The 22,133-nt window shown below is 47.6% G+C and overlaps 1 long non-coding RNA gene across 1 annotated transcript in view; it reads left to right on the top strand.

Annotated features, from left to right (window-relative positions):
* Positions 1-20,712, top strand: part of LOC114817071 — a 138,191-nt gene extending 117,479 nt beyond the window's left edge. Inside the window, exon 3 of the long non-coding RNA XR_003764923.1 lies at positions 19,457-20,712. This is a non-coding gene — a long non-coding RNA (uncharacterized LOC114817071). The remainder of the gene's footprint in view (positions 1-19,456) is intronic.
* Positions 20,713-22,133: the final 1,421 nt, after the last annotated feature.

The following is a 22,133-nucleotide window of genomic DNA, read 5'->3' as shown; positions in this document are numbered from 1 at the left end:
AACTCCGATCGACCTAAATATTCCATGTTTCTCCTAACCCCGAGTTCCCCATTGGAAGGCGAGCTCCTTGAAGGCAGACTAGAACCTGAGCCTCCTGCCTCCTTCCGCTAGGCCAGGTCGTTTCATGGGCTGGGGACTGTCTGGTGTTTGGTAGAGACCGGCCAGGCTGGAGGAACAGATTAAAAGACATTGGAGGGGATTTCCAAACGGCTTTTCTGAGAACAGCACCACCATTCTTTGCCTTTGTTTCTCCTAGAGGGAGGCGAGAGCTGCCGTGAGGCACTTTGGGACTCCCAAATGAGGTGTTTTTTATAGGGACAGGAAGATTTCAATGGCGATACTGTCGGGGAAAGAGCTCAGACAAGTGGGTGTCAGAAGTCTAGACCGGCTCATCAGTGTTAATGACTCCCCTACCCACAGTCCTTTGGGTCAGGAGAGAATGAAGAAACCTGTACAGGTCATCGGGTCACAATTGGGGATGGGGAAGGTGGTGATGTCAATTCCTAGTGGCTCTCTTCCCCGCAACATGGGTAAGTGAGCTTCCTAAACAATCAGTCGATCAATGGTACTTATCGAGCGCGTACTACGTACAGAGCACTGTACTTAGCACTTGGGAGAGTCAGATAGAACACAGTCGGCAGACCTGTTCCCTGCTCACAACGATTCACAGTCTAGAGAGGGAGGCAGATGTTAGTATAAATAAAACAAATGTTAAGACCACAGTACAGTGCTCTGTGCATAGTAAGCACTCAGTAGATACCACTGATTGATTAAATAATGTAAATCATGTCAATACCTCAGTGTCCCTACATTTCAACAGGGCCTACTGGATTGAGCCAGAAGATCTGGATTCTGGTCCCAGATCTGCCACAGCCCTGTTGTGTGACTTAAGGTCAGTCAGTCAGTCGTATATATTCAGCACTTACAGTGTGCAGAGCACTGTACTAAGCACTTGGGAGAGTACAATACAACGATGAACAGGCACATTCTATGCCCACAATGAGCTTACCGCCTAGACAGTGAGATAGACATTGATATAAATAAATAAATTAGGGAATGTTCAATGTGCTTGTATTCACCACAGCGCTTAATACAGTGCCTGGCACATAGTAAGTGCTTAACAAATACCGTTATTATTAGTATCATTATTATTAATGTTATTTAATCATTGATTCATAGACAGTGAGCCCTACATCCTACCTACCACAGTGCTTGGCACGTAGTAAGGGCTGAACAAATCCCACAATTATGCTGAAGAAAGCCCCCCTGGGTGGGAACTGGAAAACCAGGGGCTCGGGAGAAACGGGAATGCTAGTCTGGAGAGGGGCAGGAATGATGAGAGCTCTGAGATCATCAAGACTGAGTGTGAACCCTCTCTGCCCAAGCATGATTCACCCTGATACGTTTGGCTTGAGGAGGTTTCCACCCTCTCTGCTACGCTTGCCACCGTGAGACACCGTGATCCCGCCTCGGAGCTGGTGACTCAGTCTGTGTACGGCACATGGACACCAAAACTGACGTCTCCTCGCCTGGCTCCTCTGAGCTCCAAGTTCTTTTCGGCTCCACCATTTTTAATCCAGAGTATTTAATGAGGACTTCCTCTATGCAGAGCACTGTACTGAAAGCTTGGGACAATTAAGTTAGAAGGACACATCCCTGCTGCCGTCATGGAGCTGCAGACCTACTGTGTGCAGAGAACACTGAGCTGAGTCCATGGGAATTAAAAGTTCCTCTCCAAGCTGTCCAGTTACTTTAATCAGTGTAATGCAATAACAACACTAGTATCTGTTAAGCGCTTTCTTTATTCCAGGCACTGTACTAAGCGCTGGGGTGGATACAAGCAAATCCAGTTGGACACAGTCCCTGTCCCACTTGGGGCTCACAGTCTCAGTCCCAGTTTTCCAGATGAGGTCACTGAGATGCAGACAAGTGAAGTGACTTGCCCAAGGTCACCCAGCAGACAAGTAGTGGACCCGCGATTAGAACCCAGGCCCTTCTGACTCTCAGGCCTGTGGTCTATCCATTAGGCCATGCTGCTTCTCAACACAACCACCCATGATTGACCCCATATCAGAACCGGAAATCACTATCCCAAGGATAGCATATAGAGGGATTGGCCCAAGGTTTCTGAGGATAGGAAGCAATGGAGACTTATTAGACAATGATCTGCTCCTCCATTTTGAGTCCCCAAGGAGTAGAAAGTGCCTTCTCTGCTGAGAATTTGGAACTTAGTTTGGAAAATCAGGGGATTTTTATATCCTTGTTGCCAACCATGGATGTGTATCTTACTTTGCCTCCTTCGCCCTAGCCGTAAATGATTTTAGTCTCACTGCAGTGTAAGATCTCTGAAGGTTGGGATCATGTCTTCTAACTCGCCTGTACTCTTCCAATTGTGTAGTACAGTGCTCTGAACTTTAGCACTTGATATTCCCCAGCCCCACGTCACTTAAGTGCATATACCTGTTTGCATCCATTTCCCCTCTCTGACATTTATTTTATCGTGTGTCTTCCTCTGTAGACGGGAAGCTCCTTGTGGGAAGGAATCATGTCCAATCTGATTAACCCTGTTTGTACCCCAAATCTAATCTACCTTCTAGAATGTAAGGTCCTCGTGGGCCGGGAATGTGTCTACCAAATCTGTTATGTTCTACTCTCTGAAGTACTTAATACAGTGCTCTGCGCACAAAAAGCGCTCAGTCAGTACCATTGATAAATGATATTTGTAAGCATTTAATATAGGCCAGACAGTATCCTAAGCACTGGGATAGATACAAGAAAATCAGTTTGGACATAGGTCCTGTTCCCCATGGGACTTAGAGTCTTAATCCCCATTTTACAAATGATGTAACTGAGAAGTGAATTGACCTGGCCATGATCACACAGCAGACAAATGGTGGAGCTGGTTTTAGAACCCAGGTCCTCTGACTTCCAGGCCGGTGCTAATCGACTAATTGACTAGATCAGTGCTTGACACATACTAAGCGCTTTACAAATACCATAATCCTTAATTATAATCATCATTACCACCTCTAATTTTAAAAATTATATTAATGTCTGTCTCCACCTCTAGAGGTTAAACTCATTGTGGGCAGGGACTGTATTTATACTGTTCTTTTGTACTCTTCCAAATGCTTAGTACAGTGTCTGCACACCCCAAGCGCTTGATAAGTACCAGTGATCGATCGTTCTGCACCCAGTAGCCATGCAAAAAGTATTATTCACCGAGTTGTCTTCAGCTCAGTGTTATATGGGATGAAAAATGAAACTCATCAGCTGGGAAAAACGTCGTGACTTCCTTCCCGGTTAAGAATCTGAACACCTAAAATCAACTATTATAAAGTTCAGCTGTCAAAGAGGGCATTGTAATGATATATGCTCTATAGAAATATAACACATTTCTAGACTGTGAGCCCGTTGGTAAGGGATTGTCTCTCTTTGTTGCCGAATCATACTTTTCCAAGAGCTTAGTACAGTGCTCTGCACACAGTAAGTGCTCAATAAATACGACTGAATGAAGGAGTGAATGAAAAGTTCACCCAAGAGGCCAGCGGCCAAGGAGAGAATAGTTAGCCTGCTTTGCTTCAGTGTCTTTTCCTCCTCCCTAGTTCCCATCTCCGAACCCAAAGCTCTGGGGATCTTGCTTTCCCCGACGTGTCACTCACAGCTTCCGCCTCCAGCGCTTTGTGGTTAGACACCTTGTTCTCCACTCTGACATCATCTGTTTATTGTCTGTTTTAGAAACCAGGTAGCAGGATGGGTATTCCACAAAACAAATCATGGCGAAAGCCAACACCCAAAAGCACCCACAACTTTATACCGTTTTTTTCTTTCTTTTTTGGCAAAGGGTTTTTTTTTTTTGGCTTCTGGAGTTGCAATTTAGATTAGCTGGGTTCTTCCTCCAGACTGCCCCGGCCTTTCACCTTGAGGTTAAAGAGGTCTGGAGTGTTCTGAGTGAGCTTTCCAAGGAGCTCCGGACTCTGTTGTCAGCTCTGCTTCTGTCAGCATGTACTTACAAGTGGCCTGGTGGAAAGAGTGCCGGCTTAGGAGTCGGAGGACCTGGGTTCTAATCCTGGCTATGTCACTTCCTTGCTGCTGTGATTAACTGTGGGTCACTCTCCCTCAGTCCCACCTCCACTACTTCTGCTTCTTAGTGTTAGAGTTGGGGATGAAGTTGAAGTAGAGAAGCAGCGTGTTCCCTGTGCCCAGCCTGATTTTTTATTTTAATGGTATTTGTTAAATTTTTACTATGTGCCTGACAATGTACTAAGCGCTGGAGTGGATGCAAGGTAATCAGGTTGGACCCAATCCCTGTCCCACATGGGGCTCGCAGGTTTAATCCCCCTTTTACAGATGAGATAACTGAGACAGAGAGACATCAAGTATGAGATACCTGAGACAGACATCAAGTGATTTGCCCAACGTCACCCAGCAGATAATAGTGGAGTCAGGATTAGAACCCAGAACCACTAGCCACGCTGCTGCAATCTTGGTTAGGAATGGTAGGGGGGTAGGGTCAACCTGGCCTAGGGGAGAGGGGTGGCTGGAGAAGGGATGAATTCCCCCAAGTTTCCCACTGATGAGAGAGGAGGGGGAGAGATTTTCACTTGATTAACTTGCCCCAGCACTTGGAACCTACTGAAAGCTCATCTCCTCCAGGAGGGCTTCCCAGACTGAGCCCATTATTTCCTCTAATCCTCCTCCCCGCCCCATCGCCCCAACTCTGTCCCTCTGCTCCAGCATCTCCCCACCCCACAACACTTGTGTATATACATACATATTTAGTATTCTATTTTATTAATGAGGTGTATATATCTATAGTTCTATTTATATTGATGCTATTGATGCCTGTCTACATGTTTTTTTTGTCGTTGTTTTGTTGTCTGTCTCCCCCCTTCTAGACTGTGTACCCGTTGTTGGGTAGAGATTGTCTCTATTTGTTGCCAAATGGTACTTTCCAACTGCTTAGTGCAGTGCTCTGCACACAGTAAGCGCTCAATAAATACGATTGAATGAATGAATGAATGAATGAATGAATGAACAGTGCTTGGCACATGGTAAATGCTTAACAAATACAACAATAATAATAATCATAAACAGATCAAGAAATGAGGTTCAGTGTTAATAGTAACAATAATAATGATTGTGGTATTTAAATGCCAGGCACTGTACTAAGCACTGGGGTGGATACAAGGAAATAGAGGTGGACACAGTCCCTGTTCCTCATGGGGCTAACAGACTTAATCCCTATTTTACAGATGAGGGAAGTGAAGCCCAGAGAAGAGAAGTGACTTGCCCAAGGCCACAAAGCAGACAAGTGTCAGAGCAGGGATTAGAACCGAGGTCCTTCTGCCTCCCAGGCCTGTGCTCTAGCCCCTAGGACATGCTGCTTCTCTAATCCCACTTCACTACTTCTGCTTCTTGGTGTTGGAGTTGGGGGTGGAGATGGGATAGAGGGAGAGTGACCCATGCTTCTTCCCTGGTGTCTTCTCCAAGAAAATTTAGGAAGGAATTCTTTTGGGATCACAGAGGGAGAAGGAGGGGCTGGACTTGGAGGTTTTGGTGTAACGATGGTGTCCCTCTGGGGTTTTGTCCAATACCTCTGATGATCTTTTGGCAAGCTGCTTTTGGGGGTATTGATCTGAGAGGTCAGGTGGCTGAACATTTCTTCCTTCCCCAGTTTGTCTTCCATGTTTCCTCCCCGTGTCCAAGTCAACATCCCGGTACCTTTCCCCCAACTGGTACAGTGGATAGAAACCAGGCCTGGGAGGCAGAAAGTCATGGGTTCTAACTGTGGCTCCTCCACTCGTCTGCTGTGTGACTCTGGGCAAGTCAATTCACTTCTCTGCCTCAGTTACCTCATCTATTCTGAGACAGGGATTGGGTCCAACCTGATCTGCTTGTATCCACCCTCATGCTCAGTACAGTGTGTGGCACATAGTAAGCGCCTTAAAAATACCATTAAAAAAATCATGCTAGACATAGTCTCTATCCCCCCTGGGGGTCACAGCTTAAGTAGGAAAGAGAACAAATATTTAATCCCCATTTTACAGATAAGGAAACTGAAATCCAGAGAAGTGAAGTGACCTGCCCAATGATGCACAACAGGGGAGCGACATAGGCAGGATCAGAACCCAGGTCCTCCGACTCCCACACCGGCAAGCAGCATGGCATAGTGGATAGAGCCTGGGTCTGGGAGTCGTAAGGACCTGGGTTCTAATCCCGGATCCACCACTTGTCTGTTGTGTGACCTTGGGTAAGTCACTTCACTTCTCGGGGCTTCAGTTCCCGCATTTTTGAAATGGGGATTGAGACTGTGAGCCCCACCTGGGACAGGGACTGGGCAAGCCGATACGCCTCTCGGTCCAGTCCCTCCCTAGCACACGGTAAGCGCCGAACAAATACCGCCATGAGTATTATCATCATCTACCCTTCTGAACATCGAATAGCTTCAGAGTGAGGTCCCCCTGCAAGGCGGGGTTCCCCTCAACTCATCGTGGCCTCCTGGGAGCCCTGGACACCCAGACGTAAGCACCCCTGGGAAAGGGCCGCCCTCGGTTACTCATCCTTTTATGGGAGACCATAAAGGGGAAATGAGTCACCTCCAACACTGAACCAGAACTCCTAAGGCGACGCCGCCGGCACCTGTCTAGGCCGTGGTTATTTATTAACCGCGCTGCCAGGAGGAATGCCATGGGAACAGGAGGCCTGGCCGGCTCACCCCTGGCAGCCCGGTTTGGAGGCTTCGGATGGGCGTCTCTCCTCCCCCGGGCACCTGCGCTGGGAGCCCTGGGGTGGCGGGAAGGGGCAGGAAGGGGCCACGTTGAGTCAGCTTTTGGATGGGGAACCAGGCAGAGGGGTGGAGATGGAGCGTCGATAGGGAAACACCTCTTTCCCAGAAGAACTCCCGAGCCAGTGGAGAAAGACCAGGCCTGGGTTGGGGACGGGATGGCCCAGGCAGGAGCTGAGAGGCCGTCCTCCCCATCAGCCTCTCCTCTCTCCAAGAATCCTCTGGGCCGAATGAGAAGCATGGGTGACGTGGGCCCACCTGTCTGGCCAGAGCAGGCAGGGACAAGTGACTTATTGTGGGCAGGGAAGGTTGGTATTTGTTAAGCACTTACTATGTGCAGAACACTGTCCTAAGTGCTGAGTTAGATACAGGTTAATCAGGTCGTCCCATGTGAGGCTCACAGTTCATCCCCATTTTACAGATGAGGTAACTGAGGCACAGAGAAGTGAAGTGACTTGCCCACAGTCATATAGCTGACAAGTGGCAGAGCTGGGAGTCGAACCCATGACCTCTGACTCTGAAGCCCAGGCTCTTTCCATTGGGCCACGCTGCTTCTCAAGGTGTCTCTTGTGGAACTCCCCGTAGCACTTAGTACAGTGATCTGCACCCTGGAAGCGCTCAATAAATAGGACTGGCTGACTTGTTTCATGTGGAAATCGGGGTGGAGGCAGCTGGCAGGAAGGATCCCCACCCCACTGGTCTTGGGGGCTCAAAGGTGGAGAGGAGTCCCTAGGTCTTGCGTGGTAGGGTTTGAACAACTACTGAGGAACATTATTATTTATTTCTATTATTTATTCCTGTTAAGGCGTCTCTCACCTTCTGGACTGCTCCCTTTATTCCTCCCCTCTGCCCCCAGCCCAAAGACACCTATGTACATAAATGTACATGTCTGTAATTTATTTATATTAATGTTTGTCTCCCCCTCTAGACGGTAAGCTTGTGGGCAGGGAATGTGTCTGTTATAATGTTCTATTATACTCTTCCAAGCGCTTAGTACAGTACCCTGCACACAGTAAGTACTCAATAAGTACCACTGATTCATTGTTTGAGCACTGTACTCTGAACTTGAGAGTTCATTACAGGATCTTCTCTTGTGGCTCTGGCTGTCAAGGAGCTAACATTCACATTTCCTTCCCGCTCGGAGAAGCAGTGCTGCCTAGTGGAAAGGGCACGGGCCTGGGTGTCAAGGACCTGGTATCTAATCCTGCCTCCGCCACTTTCCTGCTGCATGACCTTGGGTGAGTCACTTCACTTCTTCTGGGCCTCACTTTCCTCATCTGTAAAACGGGGATTCAATACCTGTTCTCCCTTTCCCTTTGACCGTGAGCCCAATGGGAGACGGGGACTGTTTCTGACCCGATTGTCTCTTATCTACTCCAATGCCTAGTACAGTGCTCAACATGTGGTGAGCGCCTAGCCCCGATTATCAGTGCAATCTAAAAGGGGAGATGTATACAAGGAGTAGGAGCCGGAGGAAGACCCAAGAGGGAATGGGATGGAGAGTGTGCCAGGATGAGTCCTTACTTTGGTACTGCTACTGCTTGGAGCAATTTAACCTCCCATGTCCCCTGTGCCCGAGGCTGGCAGAGGCCATGGATGTCAGGACAGAGGATGGCCATGGGCATCTATTTAATAAATAATAGCATCTGTTAAGCTCTAACTGTGTGCCACACATTGTTCTAAGTGGTGGGATAGAAACAACTCAATCATGTCGGATACAGTCCATGTCCCACATTCATTTATTCAATCATATTTATTGACCGCTTACTGTGTGCAGAAAACTATACTAAGCGCTTGGGAGAGTAAAATACAACACTAAACAGACACATTCACATTCCCTGCCCACAGTCCCCACTCTACAGATGAAGTAACTGAGGCCCGGAGGAGTTAAGTGACTCCCCCGTGGTCACAGGTGTCGGAGACGGGATTAGAACCCAGATACTTCTGCCTGCCGGGTCCGGGCTCTATCCGCGAAGCCACACTGCTTCTCTGCCGACTGCTTCTCATGCTGCTTCCATGCCAGTCAGCCAGCCTCGGTGCCAGGGGAAAGGGGAGGGAGGACCCATCTCGTTGCTGATTCCTTCCCACCACTATGATGTCAGTGCAGCAGCCATGGTAGGAGAGGAAGGAATTTAGGGAGCTCAGATCACTGGCCTGAAATTCGATGAGAAGTCCTGGGCTAAAGGTGATAATAATCACTTAAAGCAGTCAGTCAGCTCACCCCATCCAACCTCACCTCACTAATCCCGGCTCCGCCACTTGTCTGCTTTGCGATCTGGGGCAAGTCACTTCACTTCTCTATATCTCAGTTCCCTCACCTGTAAAACAGGAATTAAAACAGTGGGACAGGGACTGTGTCCAACCCAATTATCTTCATTCGATCAAATTTATTGAGCGCCTACTGGGTGCAGAGCACTGCACTAAGCGCTTGTAAAGTACACTTTGGCAACAGATAGAGACAATCTCTACCAAACAATGGGCTCACAGTCTAGAAAGGGGAGGTAGCCAACAAAACAAAACAGGTGGACAGGCATCACTGCCATCAAAATCGATAAATAGAACCATAGATAAATGCACATCATTAATAAAATAAATGCTTAGAACAGTGCCTGACACATAGTAAGCACTTAACAAACACTATTATTATTGTTATTATTAATCTCCTACTTCAGCCCAGCCTGCTGACTTGGCTCCCCCGGCACCAGCTTACTAACCGTGCCCCAATCTCATTTATCTCCCCGCCAACCACTTTCTCACATCCTCCCCCTAGCCTGGAATGCCCTCCCCCTCCATATATGCCACAACATCACTCTCTCCACCTTAAAAGCTTGATTAAGGTCACACCTCCTACAGGAGGCCTTCCCCGATGAAGCCCTCTCTTCCCAGGCTCCCTCCTCTTCTGCGTCATCTCAGTACTTGGATCTGTGACCTTCGGACAGTTGATATTTACCCCACCCCAATTACACAGCACTAATGTACTATATCTTTACATTATATATTATAATTTGTTTATTCATATTTATCTCTGTCTCTCCCTCTAGACTGTAAGTTTATTATGGGCAGAGAACAAGTCTACTCATTCGTTTGTACTTGACTCTCCCACGCTCTTAGTACAGTTGTCTGTGCATAATAAGCACCTGATAAGTGTCAGTGATTAATTTATTAATGATGATAATTATGATGATGATGGTCTTTGTTAAGAATGTACTGGGGTTAAGCACTGGACACAGTCCCTTCTCACATGGGATTCCCAGTCTAAGGGGGAGGGAAAATGGGTGTCTAGGAGGGGTTTCTTCCCCATTAGACTGTAAGCTCCTTGAGGGCAGTGAGCATGTCTGTCAGCTCAACTGTATTGGACTCTCTTGCGTGAAGTTTGAGTTCAGTAAATACCAATGTGGATTGATTGATAGATGGAGAGCCCAGTGAGAAACAGAGACTATGTCCAAACTGTTTTTTTTTGTATCTAACACATACAAAATGACAGACTGAAAGCCCTTAACAAATAGCATTAATATTATTCAGAAATTGAGGCCCAAAGAAGTGAAATTACTTGCCCAAGGTCACCCAGCAGGCATTTGGCCAAGTTGGGATTAGAATCCGGTCCTCTGATTTTCAGACCTGTGCTCTTTCCATTAGATCACACTACTTCTCTTAACTCTGGGCCCGCTCCCCCGGGAGGAGAGTATTACAGCTACTGGAAACAGTTTGAGACAGGAAATAGAACAGGTTGCTTCTTGCTCCTAAAGTGGATAATCTTCCTGTCCGGGTTGTTTGAGGAACAGTTCTCCTGGCCACCCTGGCCGAGATTTAGGATCCGAGTTGGGGAAGCGGTGAATCCTGGCTGGCTCTGGGATATTAGTCGGGCCTTTGACGGCTCAGAGCTTGCAGTGGTGGAGATAATAGTAAAAGGAATAGTAGTAGAAATGGTAGTAGCAGAAGGATCAGGAGTAAAAATAATTTCTCTGTCATGAATTTATTCATAATGTCTGTCTCCCCCCTCTAGACTCTAAGCTCGCTGTGGGCAGCTGTCTGTTTATTGTTGTATTGTACTCTCCCCAGTGATTGCTACATTGTTCTGTGTATTGCAAATGCTCATTAAATACGACTGACTGATGGAGAAGGAGATGTCGAAGAAGTAGTAGCAGAAGGAGGAGGAGGAGTTAAAGTAGAAGGAGTGGATTGGCTGGAGGGGAGGGGAATAGATGTGGCTCATGCCAGGATTATTTTGATCTTCCTTTTTGGGTCTCCTTTCCCGTGGTCTTCCTGAGGGATTAGAGTCGTCCACAAACATGAAAATCCTCTTTGGGGTGTTTAATTAGAAAAATGAGGGGGCATCCAGAGCTCAGCCCTTGTTGGGAAGTTTGGTTCTGACTCTTGGATCCCATGAAGGGGAGAGAGAGAGAGTCCGACTAATTTTGAGGGTCCAAGCCCCATGGCGAATGATTCCCGTACCCCCCTGGGGAGGAATTCTGAGCTGGGTCCCTGCCCATAAGGGGAGATGTTTGCAACACTATTGGTGGGCCTGATTCTATATAAACATATGTGTGTGTGTGTGTGTGTGTATAAATATATGTGTGTGTCTGTGTTTATGTATTAAGTTCTATATATAGAGAGAGAGAATGTGTGTGTGTGTATTTGCTAAATGCTTATTGTGTGCCAGGCACTGTACCAAGCGCTGGGGTAAGGTACAGGCCAATCATATTGGACATGGTCCCTGTACCACATGGGGCTCACAACCCTAATCCTCATTTTACAGATGAAGGAACTGAGGCACAAAGAAATGAAATGACACGCTCAGGATCACACTACAGACAGATCGCAGAGCTGGAATTAGAACCCGGTTCCTTCAGACTGCCAGGCCTGTGCTCTGTCTGCTGGGCCACACTTGCTGTTGTGAAGCTGAATGGTTTATGTTGCTTTTCCTTCTTCTCCCTCCCCTGCCTCCCTGCCTCATGGAGGCCATATGGTAGAGTGTTAGGATATAGAGTTGGGAGCAGGGCAGAAGGCAGGGGGAACTGGGGCCTCTGGAGATGGAATTGTGGCGTGTGTGTGTGAGAGTGTAGTTGGCCGACTTGGCCGCTTGACCTCCCAGGGCCCCAAAGGGCCCAGCTGCAGAAGAGGGTCAAAGCCTGACTCCATTTTGACAACCGGTTGGGAGCTGATGGGGATTTTCTTAGAGAAAGAGTGTAAATGTGTATGTTTGTGTGTGTGTGTATTTGTGTGGGGAGGGCACGCATGCGTACACCTTCGACACCCTCTCTCCTCCTGCAAGACAGCTCCAATCTAGCTCCCATCATCGTTCCTTCAAACTGGTCTCCATGATTCACCTTGACACTGGTCCCCAAAAGAGCAAGGGGCACAGCATAGTGGATAGAGCACAGTCCTAGGAGCCAGAAGGTCATGGGTTCTAATCCCAGCTCTACTACATGTCTTCTGTGTGATCTGGGGCAATCACTTAACTTCTCTGGGCCTCAATTCCCTCATCTGGAAACCGGGGATTGAGACTGTGAGTCCCGTATGGGACAGGGACTGTGTCCAACCTGATTTGCTTGTATCGATCCCAGCAATTAGTACAATGCTTGGCACTGTAAGCGCTTAACAAATACCATTATTATTATGATTAAGAGAAGGAGGCTTGGGAAAGAGGTCCAGGCACGCTCCAGTGGAAGCGGCCTGGCCTAGTGGAAAGAGCACGGGCCTGGAAATCACAGGACCTGGGTTCTAATCACAGCTCTGGCAGCTGTTTACTGGGTGAACTTGGGCAAGTAATTTCGCTTCTTTGGGCCTCAGTTTCCTCAACTGTAATATCAGAATTAAATCCCACTCCCTCCTACTTAGACTATGAGCCCCATGTGGGACAGGGACTGTCCAACCTGATAAAATTTGTATCTACTCCAGCTGTTAGATAAGTACCATAAAAAATAATGAACAGGACATGACTGGGGGGTCATTAAAGAGGAAAAGGTTCTTGGGAGTCAGAGCAGCTGAGGCTTGGGGATTTCAAAAATAATAATTATGTTTTCTCCTATAGATGCCAAGCATTGTGCTAATCTCCAGGATAGCATTTTAAGATTTTAGTGTTAAACAATGAGCAAATTAATGGTGAACAGGAAGCACATCCCCTAGACTGTAAGCTGCTTGTGGGCAGGGAACGTGTCTGCCAACTCTGTTGTATTGTAGTCTCTCAAGAGCTTAGTACAGTGCCCTGCCCACAGAAAGCACTCGACAAATAGCATTGATGATAAATATTAATACTAGTTATTAAATGCTACTATGGGCTTGGTGAAATCACACCAACTCTCTGACCCATACCAGGCACCCCACTTGTCATAACCTATTTTACAGATGAGGGCCCTGAGGCCTGGAGAGTGACTTGCCCAGGTTCACTAAGCAGGCCAGTGACAGAGCCAGGAATAGAATCAGGGTCCCCTGGACACTAGTGTGAATCCTATCTGGGATAGGGACTGAGTCCAATCTAATTTAACTTGTATCTACCCTAGTGCTTAGAACACTGCTTGGCACATAATAAGCACTCAAAAAGTACCATACTTATTATTTGATATAAGGCCCTCCCTTCAACCCCATAGCACTTATGTACACAGCTTTAAATTATATTTTATAAATTATTTATTCATATTTATGTCTGTCTCCCCCTCTAGACTGTTACTAATTATGGGCAGGGAATGCACCTGCCGGTTCTTTTGGACTCTCCCAAGTGCTCAGCACAGTGCTATACACACAGGAAGTGCTCAGTAAGTACCACGGACATCCCTCCTGTTGAAATGTCACAAAGGGGCCAGTGTCTGGAGAGCACTCCGTCCTGAGGGGGTGATTTGGCTACTGTCTCTCTACCCTAAGAGCTCAGTCAGTCAGTCGTACTTATTGAGCACTTACTTTGTGGAGAATACTGTACTAAGCACTTAGGAGAGTGCAATATAGCAACATAGGCCCATTCCCTGTCCACAATGAGCTTACAGTCTAGAGATCCACTCCCCCAAATGCCTAGTAGAGTGCACTGCACACAGTGAGTTCTCAAATATGAATGAATCCACTACTTGAGTGGTCCTGACCCACTTCCGCCGATAACAAGGAAGCCCGTCTGAGACGGCTGTTGGGTTTGGGAGAAGAGCAAAACACCTAAGTCCATATCCATAATTTATTTATATTGTCTGTCTCTCTCTCTAGACCATGGGCAGGGAATGGATCTGTTGTACACTCTCTAGCGCTTAGTACGTGCTCCGCACCCAGTAAGCACTCAACTAATACCATGAGATGACTAAGAGCAAGCCTATCTCCGGGGTCTATCTTTATAAGCCTGATCTGCTGGGATTAAACACCTGACGGGGGGAGGGTGAGGGTCAGAACTGCCTTTGTACTGCCTTCGGGTTCGCTCTTTTCAACTGAGCTTTAAGGAGGCACCCCGCCCTGAGCCCAGGAGATAACGCACCCTGGTTTCGTCACCTTGCCGCTTGATGGTGCCGGGCTTTTATGGAGGTCTGATGGGTGGCCAAAAGCCACAAGCGCAGGAAACTTCAAATAGAACAGGATCTCCTGGCTTGGCGTCGAGTCAAGACTTTCAAGCCAGAGTGCATATGGCCAGTTGGTTAGGCACAGGCCCTACTGTTTCCCTCTTTTATCTGTCCCACTTGGCTTTAATAATAATAAGGTGATAATAATTATGATTTTGTTAAGCGCTTACTATGTTACAGTCACTGTACGAAGCACTGGGGTGGATACCAGAAAATTGGGTCAGACAGAGTCCCTGTCCCACACGTATTCATTTGTTCAATTGTATTTGAGCACTTACTGTGCGCAGAGCACTGTACTAAGCCCTTGGGAGAGAGGATTTCTAGACTGTAACCTCGTTCCTAGACTGTTACCGTATTTGTTAAGTGCTTACTATGTATCAAACACTGTTCTAAGTGCTGGAGCAGATAGAGGTTAGCAGATAGGCTGGGGGATGGGTCTGACATTTGTTCCGGAGGGATCGGTCTTTTAAAGATAGACCCTGGAAGTGCGCGTGCTTTAAGTCAGTGGTATTTTTTGAGTGCTTACTGGGTGCAGAGCACTGTACTAAAGAGAACCATTCCTTGCCCCTGATGAGCGTACAGTCTAAAAGGAGGGGAAATGGATATCAATACAAATAAATAAATTACAGCTATGTGCATAAATGCTGTGGCACTGGAAGAGGGGAGGAGCAAAGGGAGCAAGTCAGGGTGGAGCAGAAGAGAGTGGGAGATGAGGAAAGGGGGGGAGTGCTTAGTTTGGGAAGGCTTCTTGGAGGAGATGTGCCTTCAGTAAGGCTTCGTGGTGGAGAGTCATTATCTGTCGGATTGGAGGAGGGAGGGCATTCCAGGACAGAGGGAAGTCGTAGGCTAGGAGTCGGTGGCGAGACAGGCGAGACGGAGGCACCGTGAGAAGGTTAGCATTAGAGGAGCGGAGTGTGCAGACTGGCTTGTAGAAGGGGAGTAGTAAAGTGAGGTAGGAAGGAGCAAGGTGATAGACTGCTTTAAAGCCAGTGGTGTGGAGTTTTTGCTTGATACAGAAGTGGATTAGGCAACCACTGGAGTTTTTTGAGGAGGGGGATGATATGCCCTGAATGTTTCTGTAGAAAGATGATCCGGGCAGTGGAGTGAAGTATGCATTGGAGAAGGGAGAGCCAGGAGGTTGGGAGGTGAGCAAGGAGGCTGATGAAGTAATCTAGGTGGGATAGGGTGAGTGATTGTATTAAGGTGTTTAATGCAGTGCTCTGCACACAATAGACAGTCAACAAATATGATTGCTTGATTGGTTGATTAGATTCTCTGACTCCCAGACCCATGCTGTAGCCATTAAACCAAGCTAGTGGAAAGGCACATTTGGGTACCTTTCCCCTCCTCCCCCCCACAAAAAATCCACCCCTCATTCCCTCCCCATCCCCTCCTGATCCCTTTGGCTGCTGTTGCTATTTACCCCTGGCCGTCAGGAAGCTGTGTAACAGCCCCTGGAGACTGAAGCAGGGTAACACCACCACACAAACGGAACATCTGGAAGCTTTCTGAAGGTCAATTTTTTAGCACATTTGCAAGAGTCAGGACATTTGCACACAGAGTTTATAGACTGGAGGGAACCCAGGGGCTTTTCTAAAATGGGAGGAACTGGGGAGAGGGCAGAAAGAGGCTTACTCCCAGAGGTAAAAGACAAACAAACAAAAATGTGATTTCTTCTGGCCAACTTGATTTAAAGGGGGACGGTGTCTAGAGGGGCCAAGGGGCAGGTGAGGGAAAGAGCCAGAGGTGGGGATTGGGGTGAGGGCCGAGGTTGGGGAGCTAGCGGGCGTTGGTCTCCTCTCCGGCCCCCTTGAAGTTGGGAAGGTGTCTTTCTTTTCTTAGCAGCATCTGTTACCAGGGAGGGCTGCTTTGAAAACATTCCAAAAATGGAAGGAGGTGAGCCCCAAGGGGAGGAGGGAAGGAGGAGACCCTCAGGAGGAGGAGGAGGAGGAGGGAAGACCAGGGGAGGAAGGAAGAGGGGAGACCAGAGGAGGAGGAAAGGAGAGGAGAGACTAGGGGAGCCCAAGGGGAGAAGGGAAGGAAGGGAGCACTAGAGCCCCACATGGGACAACCTGCTTATCTTGCGTCTATTCTAGTGCTTAGAACAGTGCTTGGCACATAGTAAGCACTGAACAAAATACCATTATTATTATTACTGGAGAGAGACTAGGAGAGCCCCAGGGGGAGGATGGAATGTTGGAGAGCATTAAGGGGAAGAGAGGAGTGGAGCCCCATGGGGAAAGACAAAGATGGAAAGCCCCAGGGGAATGAGGGAAGGTGGTAAGCCCTATAATAGTAATAATAATAATAGTATTTTTAAGCACTTACTGGCTTACTGTACTCAGCACTGGGATGGGTACAAGAAAATCAGATTGACAAAGTCCCTGCCCCACATGGGGCTCAGGTTCTGAGGGGGCGAGAGAATGGGTCATTCATTCATTCAATCATTTTTATTGAGTGCTTACTGTACACAGAGCACTGTACTAAGCGCTTGGGAGAGTACAATATAAGAATAAATGGATACTTTCCCTGCCCACTTTGCAGTCTAGAGGGGCCTGTAATTCCCATTTTACAGATGGGGAAACTGAGGTGGAGAGGAGTTAAGTGACTTGTTCAAAGTCTTGCAGCATCTTAGGGTTACCTCTAGCTGTGGCCTCAGGGAACGTGGAAGATGGCTCTTACTCAGCCCAGAGATTCATTGATGATGAGCCCTTCTATTTCTTCTTTTTAAAAAAATGGTATTCCTTGAGTGCTTAACTATGAGCCAGTCCTGTGCTAAGCACTGGGTTAGATACAAGCAAATCAGGGTGGCCACAGTCCATGTCCCACATGGAGGCTTATGGTCTTAATCCCCAGTTTACATTCATTCATTCAATAGTATTTATTAAGCGCTTACAGATGAGAGAACTGAGGTCCAGAGAAGTAAAGCGACTTGCTTAAGGCCACACAGCGGACCCGTAGGGGAAATGGGATTAGAACCCCGGTCCTTGTGACTCCCAGGCCCAAGCTCTATCCACTGGACCATACTGTTTCTGTCCCTTCAAGGGATAGGGTCCATATCTACTTCCCATCTATAGACTCTTTCCCAGTACTTAGTACAGTGCTCTGCATACAGTAAGTGCATAATAAATATTATTTTTACTACTATTACTATAGCCCTTCTCCCCCCACAGACATCCTCAGTCTTTTCTTCTCCATATTCAGTAATCCTAGGTTATTATTATAATTGTATTTATTAAGCCGGTGCCGTGTGTCAATTACTGTTCTAGTCATTGGGGTAGATACAAGTTAATCAGGTTATCCTACATGGCTCACCGTCTAAGTAGGATGCAGTAGGATTTAATCCCCATTTTACAGTTGAGGAAACTGAGGCACAGAGAACTTAAGTGACTTGTCCAAGGTCACACGGCAAGCAGTTGGCAGAGGTAGGATTAGAACCCAGGCCCTCTGATGCCCAGGTCCGTGCTCTATCCCCTAGGCCATGCGATACACCTGGGCCTTAGGAGAAGAGATCCGAGTGGTTTCTTTCCAAGTCACCACCGTCTCCCGACTTGTGTGGCCGGGCGTGGTGAGAGGAGTCGGAGATAGAAACGCCGAGCGTGTAACCGACTGGTGCGAGAGAAGCTCTGTGTGAGGGCGGAATCGAGGTCTGATGGACAGATCAATGGACTGTGGCCGTCCTGTCTGGTACGGCTGTCTGCACTATGGCAACGGACTTTACAAAAACAACCACGTGGAACAGGAGGAGATGCCCTGCCCAAGAGGTGGCTGCATTATCCTCTTGGCCAAGTGACTCAGGGCACGGAGGAGGAACGTAAACGGCCGATGATGCGATTCGCTAGGAAGAGCCATAATGTCCCGTGGACTGTGTGTTTCCAGGTAATCACTCCACTGCTTGGGTGGCTTTTAATCCTCACCCCCCGACATCCCCCATCCCTTTGCCATCCACAGAGGTGTCTGGATTGGTAAGAAGCCGGCAAGCATTCATTCATTCAATTCGATCGTTTTTCTTGAGTGCTTACTGTTCATTCAGTTGTATTTATTGAGCGCTTACTGTGTGCGGAGCACTGTACTAAAAGCTTGGGAGGTTACAATAATGCAATAAACATTCCCTAACCACAATGAAATTACAGTCTAGAGCTGGGTTCTTTCCCATCCTCTATGTTTTGTGACCCTTTCCTCCTCTCCGCTGGTATCCGTGAGGACAATTCCAGACAATGTGGGAGGGAGGGTGGGATAAGAGCGAGTTTATTTATTTATTTGGGTTTTTTCACTTTTCTTTTTTTTTTTTTTTTTTACAAGAGATGAGCAACACTTCACTCAGGCAGGTATTAAAATGCTGAGGAGTGGATGTGGTTGCTTGGCAATGGAGTTTGGCCCCGATGTGGTTTTTACTGGATTATTGTGGATCAACCCCTTGGAGGGAGAGTGAGGGTGAGGGTTAGGAGAAGGAGGTGGTCCCTTGTGGAAATTCATCTGATCGTATATACTGAGAACCTACTGTGTGCCAAGTCCTGTACTAAGTGCTTGGGAGAGTACAGTAGAACAGTAAACAGACACATTCCCTGACCACAGTGAGTTTACAGTCTAGAGGGAAATTCCACATTACAACTCTGAAAGTTGAGCGTGAGGAGGTAGGAGGCAGGAGGCAGTGGAACAGGAGGAAAGGATGAGGAGCAGCAAGGCCTCTAGTGGAAAGAGCAAGGGCCTGGGAGTCAGAAGACCTGGTTTCTAATCCTGCCCCTTTCACATACCTGCTGTGAGACCTAAGGCAAACCACTTAGCTTCTCTGTGCCTTAGTTTCCTCAGCTGCAAAATGATATTGAAATCCCTGTTCTCCCTCCTACTTAGACTGTGAGCCCCATGTGGGACAAGGACGGTGGCCAACCTATTTGTTCTGTATCTGTCCCAGCATTTAGAACCGTGTTTGACACAGTAGGCACCTCACAAATGCCATAAAAAAGCCAACTGGATTGATTGATTGAAGGGGAAAAGACCCAGAAATTCACAGGCTCTGCATTCGGTTCATCCTGATTTCCATCCAGATCTCTCTCCTCAATGGGTGACGGCTTGACGGAAACCAGTTGCTTAGAGCTGAGGCGACAGGCCTCAGACTAACTCTTGCCTTGTTTCCCCACAGATTTCTGAAGCGGGGAAAGCAAGAGCTTGCAGAGACAGTCGCTTCAGAGCTGTGGCTCGAGACTGGAAGTTGGAGGAGACTGCTTCTGGTGGTGCTATGGGATCCGTGGATGGCGATGGAGCCCAAGGGTGCAGTGCATTCTGTGTAGAAGACCACTGGGGCCAACAGAGCATTGGCAAGTCTTTATCTTCCAGATCGTAGGGGCTGTGTCACCACACCATTCCCCGGCTCTTCTCTTTCTTGAACTGGGATCCTCCGATAAAGGCTCTTGCCTTTTGAAGACCAAAAGTCTGGCCACCCAACTCAACTCCTCTGCCCCCTTCCTGGTTTCCGGCTGGGCCTACTGGACAGAGCCGCTCTTCAGTTCGCTCGGTTATCTACCGGCCGGATACAGGGGTGAATAGTTAACGACTCTCGGGTCAAACAGGAGCTCAATTTCTTCCTGCTCTTTCTTGAGGGCCCGGTGTTTACCCATCGCCGTGGAAGCCGTTGTGGAATTTTATTTTCCTTCCCCTCCTGATGGGCTCGGACAAGGGGCCTCACTGGCACCAGGAGGACGGATTGGGGAACAGCATCAGCCAGACGACCGGAGCCGTGGGATGTGAAGAGAGAAGAGGGGAGGAGATCCAGCTTTCCAGAGCCGGGGGTTATGGAGAAAGAGGAGGGAAGAGAAACCTCGTGATCCTTGCATGGACGGGGTTCACAGTTGAAGTGTGTGAGGTATATGGGAGCCGTGAAGAACTCCAGCCTTGCTGCTGGGACTCTTGATGCCTAAGAGGATCATGGATTCAGCCCTTGGATGGTTTAAGGAACTATGTGTGAGTGTGTGTGGGTCATCCAAGTACACAGAGGTCTCTTTCACACCCGTCTGATCAGCAGGAATTTGCTGGGAATCGAACAGTCATAATGAGGCTGTGAAGTGCCAAGGTTTTTCCTCAGCCTCTCCTCATCTCCAGATGCAACCCTGCCTAGGGGGAAGAGCCCAGGCTCGGGGGGCAGAGGACCTGCATTCTAATCCCAGTGCCATCACTTGCCTGCTGGGTAACTTTGGACACTGAGGAACAGAGAAGTTGAGGGGCTTATCTAAGATCACCCAGCGTGTGAGTGGCAGAGCTGGGATTAGTGCCCTGGTCTCCTGATTCCTGGTCCTGGGCTCTTCCCATAACTTTGAGGGGGTCTACGAGCTGTGTTGTATTCTCCAAAGGGTGTAGCACAAAGTGAGCACTCAATAAATACTATTGATCAATTAATTCCCACCTAGCTGTCCTGTTTGTTGTGATGTTTCCTCTGTATTGTCCTTGATGTGTATGTCAGCATTTAGTAGAATCAGCCAGCTCATTGTCAGCACGCCGTGGGCAGGGAATATGTCTACCTACTCTGTTGTATTGGACTCTCCCAAGCATTCAGTACAGTATTTTGCACTCAGTAAATAACAATGATTGATTTTTGTCCTTTCCCTGTTTTTTTATGGTATTTGATATGTACTTACTGTGTGTCAAATACGGTTCTAAGTGCTGGGGTAGGTATAAGTTAATTAGGTCAGACACCGTTCCTGTCCCACATGGGGCCTCACAGTCTTTAGAGGAAAAACAGATATTGAATCCCCAGTTTATAAATGAGGTGACTGAGGCCCATAGAAGTGAAATGACTTGCCCAAGGTCATGCAACAGGAATGTGGCAGAACAGGGATTAGAACCCAGATCTTTCAACTCCCTGGCCCATGTTCTGTCCATTGGACTACCCTTCCCCTGTTTGAAGAGACTGTGATGTAGGTTCTCATGGATACAGACTGGAAATGGCTAAGTTCTGACCTTGGCCTCCTTTCTGACCATCGACATTGGGGCATTGCTTCTCTTCGCCTCTTTAGATTTCAGAGAGTTTTACCAGCTGGATTTCTCCTCCTGGTCATGTTGCACAGCCATACTCAGGCCGATCAGAGACAAAACTTTTCCTAAATCCTCTAACCCCTAGAATAGAGGCAGTAAAATTGGATATCCCCTAGTAGAATGTTTACTCTTCTCTTTATGCACATATGGTTGTGTAGGAGTCTAAGTGTATGGTGGGGGTTGGTGGGCACTAAAAAAGGGAAGGATGTTGTCTACCAACTGTATTGTACTGTGCTCTCCCAAGTGCTTAGTACAATGTTCTGCACACAGCGAGAGCTCAACAAATACTATTGATGATGGATGGCAAAAAGGTTTGAAAGGCGGTGGGGTGTTCACAACCTAATGGTGTTTTTTATTGTTTTTTCCAGTGGTATTTAAGCACTTATTATGTGCCAAGCACTGTAATAAGCACCAGGGTAGATACAAGATCATCAGGCCCCACATTGGGTTCATAGTCCAACTAGGAAGGAGAACAGGTAATAGAGTGAAAGAATAATTATAATAATAATTGTGGTATTTGCTAAGTGCTTACTATGTGCCAGGCACTGTATTACGTGCTGGGATAGATACAAGCAAATTGGGTGGGACACAGTCCTCGTCCCTCATGGGGCTCACAGTCTTAATTTCTATTTTACAGATGAAGTAACTGAGGCACAGAAAAGTTAAATGACTCATTGAAGGTCAAGCAGCATACAAGTGACAAAGCCAGGACTAGAACCCAGGTTCTTCTGACTCCCAGGCCCATGTTTTGTCCACTATGCTATGCTGCTTTGTCACTTGGGGTATTGTCT

Source organism: Ornithorhynchus anatinus, chromosome 15, assembly GCF_004115215.2.
Source record: "Ornithorhynchus anatinus isolate Pmale09 chromosome 15, mOrnAna1.pri.v4, whole genome shotgun sequence".
In the NCBI taxonomy this organism is placed as follows: domain Eukaryota; kingdom Metazoa; phylum Chordata; class Mammalia; order Monotremata; family Ornithorhynchidae; genus Ornithorhynchus; species Ornithorhynchus anatinus.
Note: the sequence above shows the minus strand (reverse complement) of the source record. Positions and strands in the feature narration are given on the sequence as shown.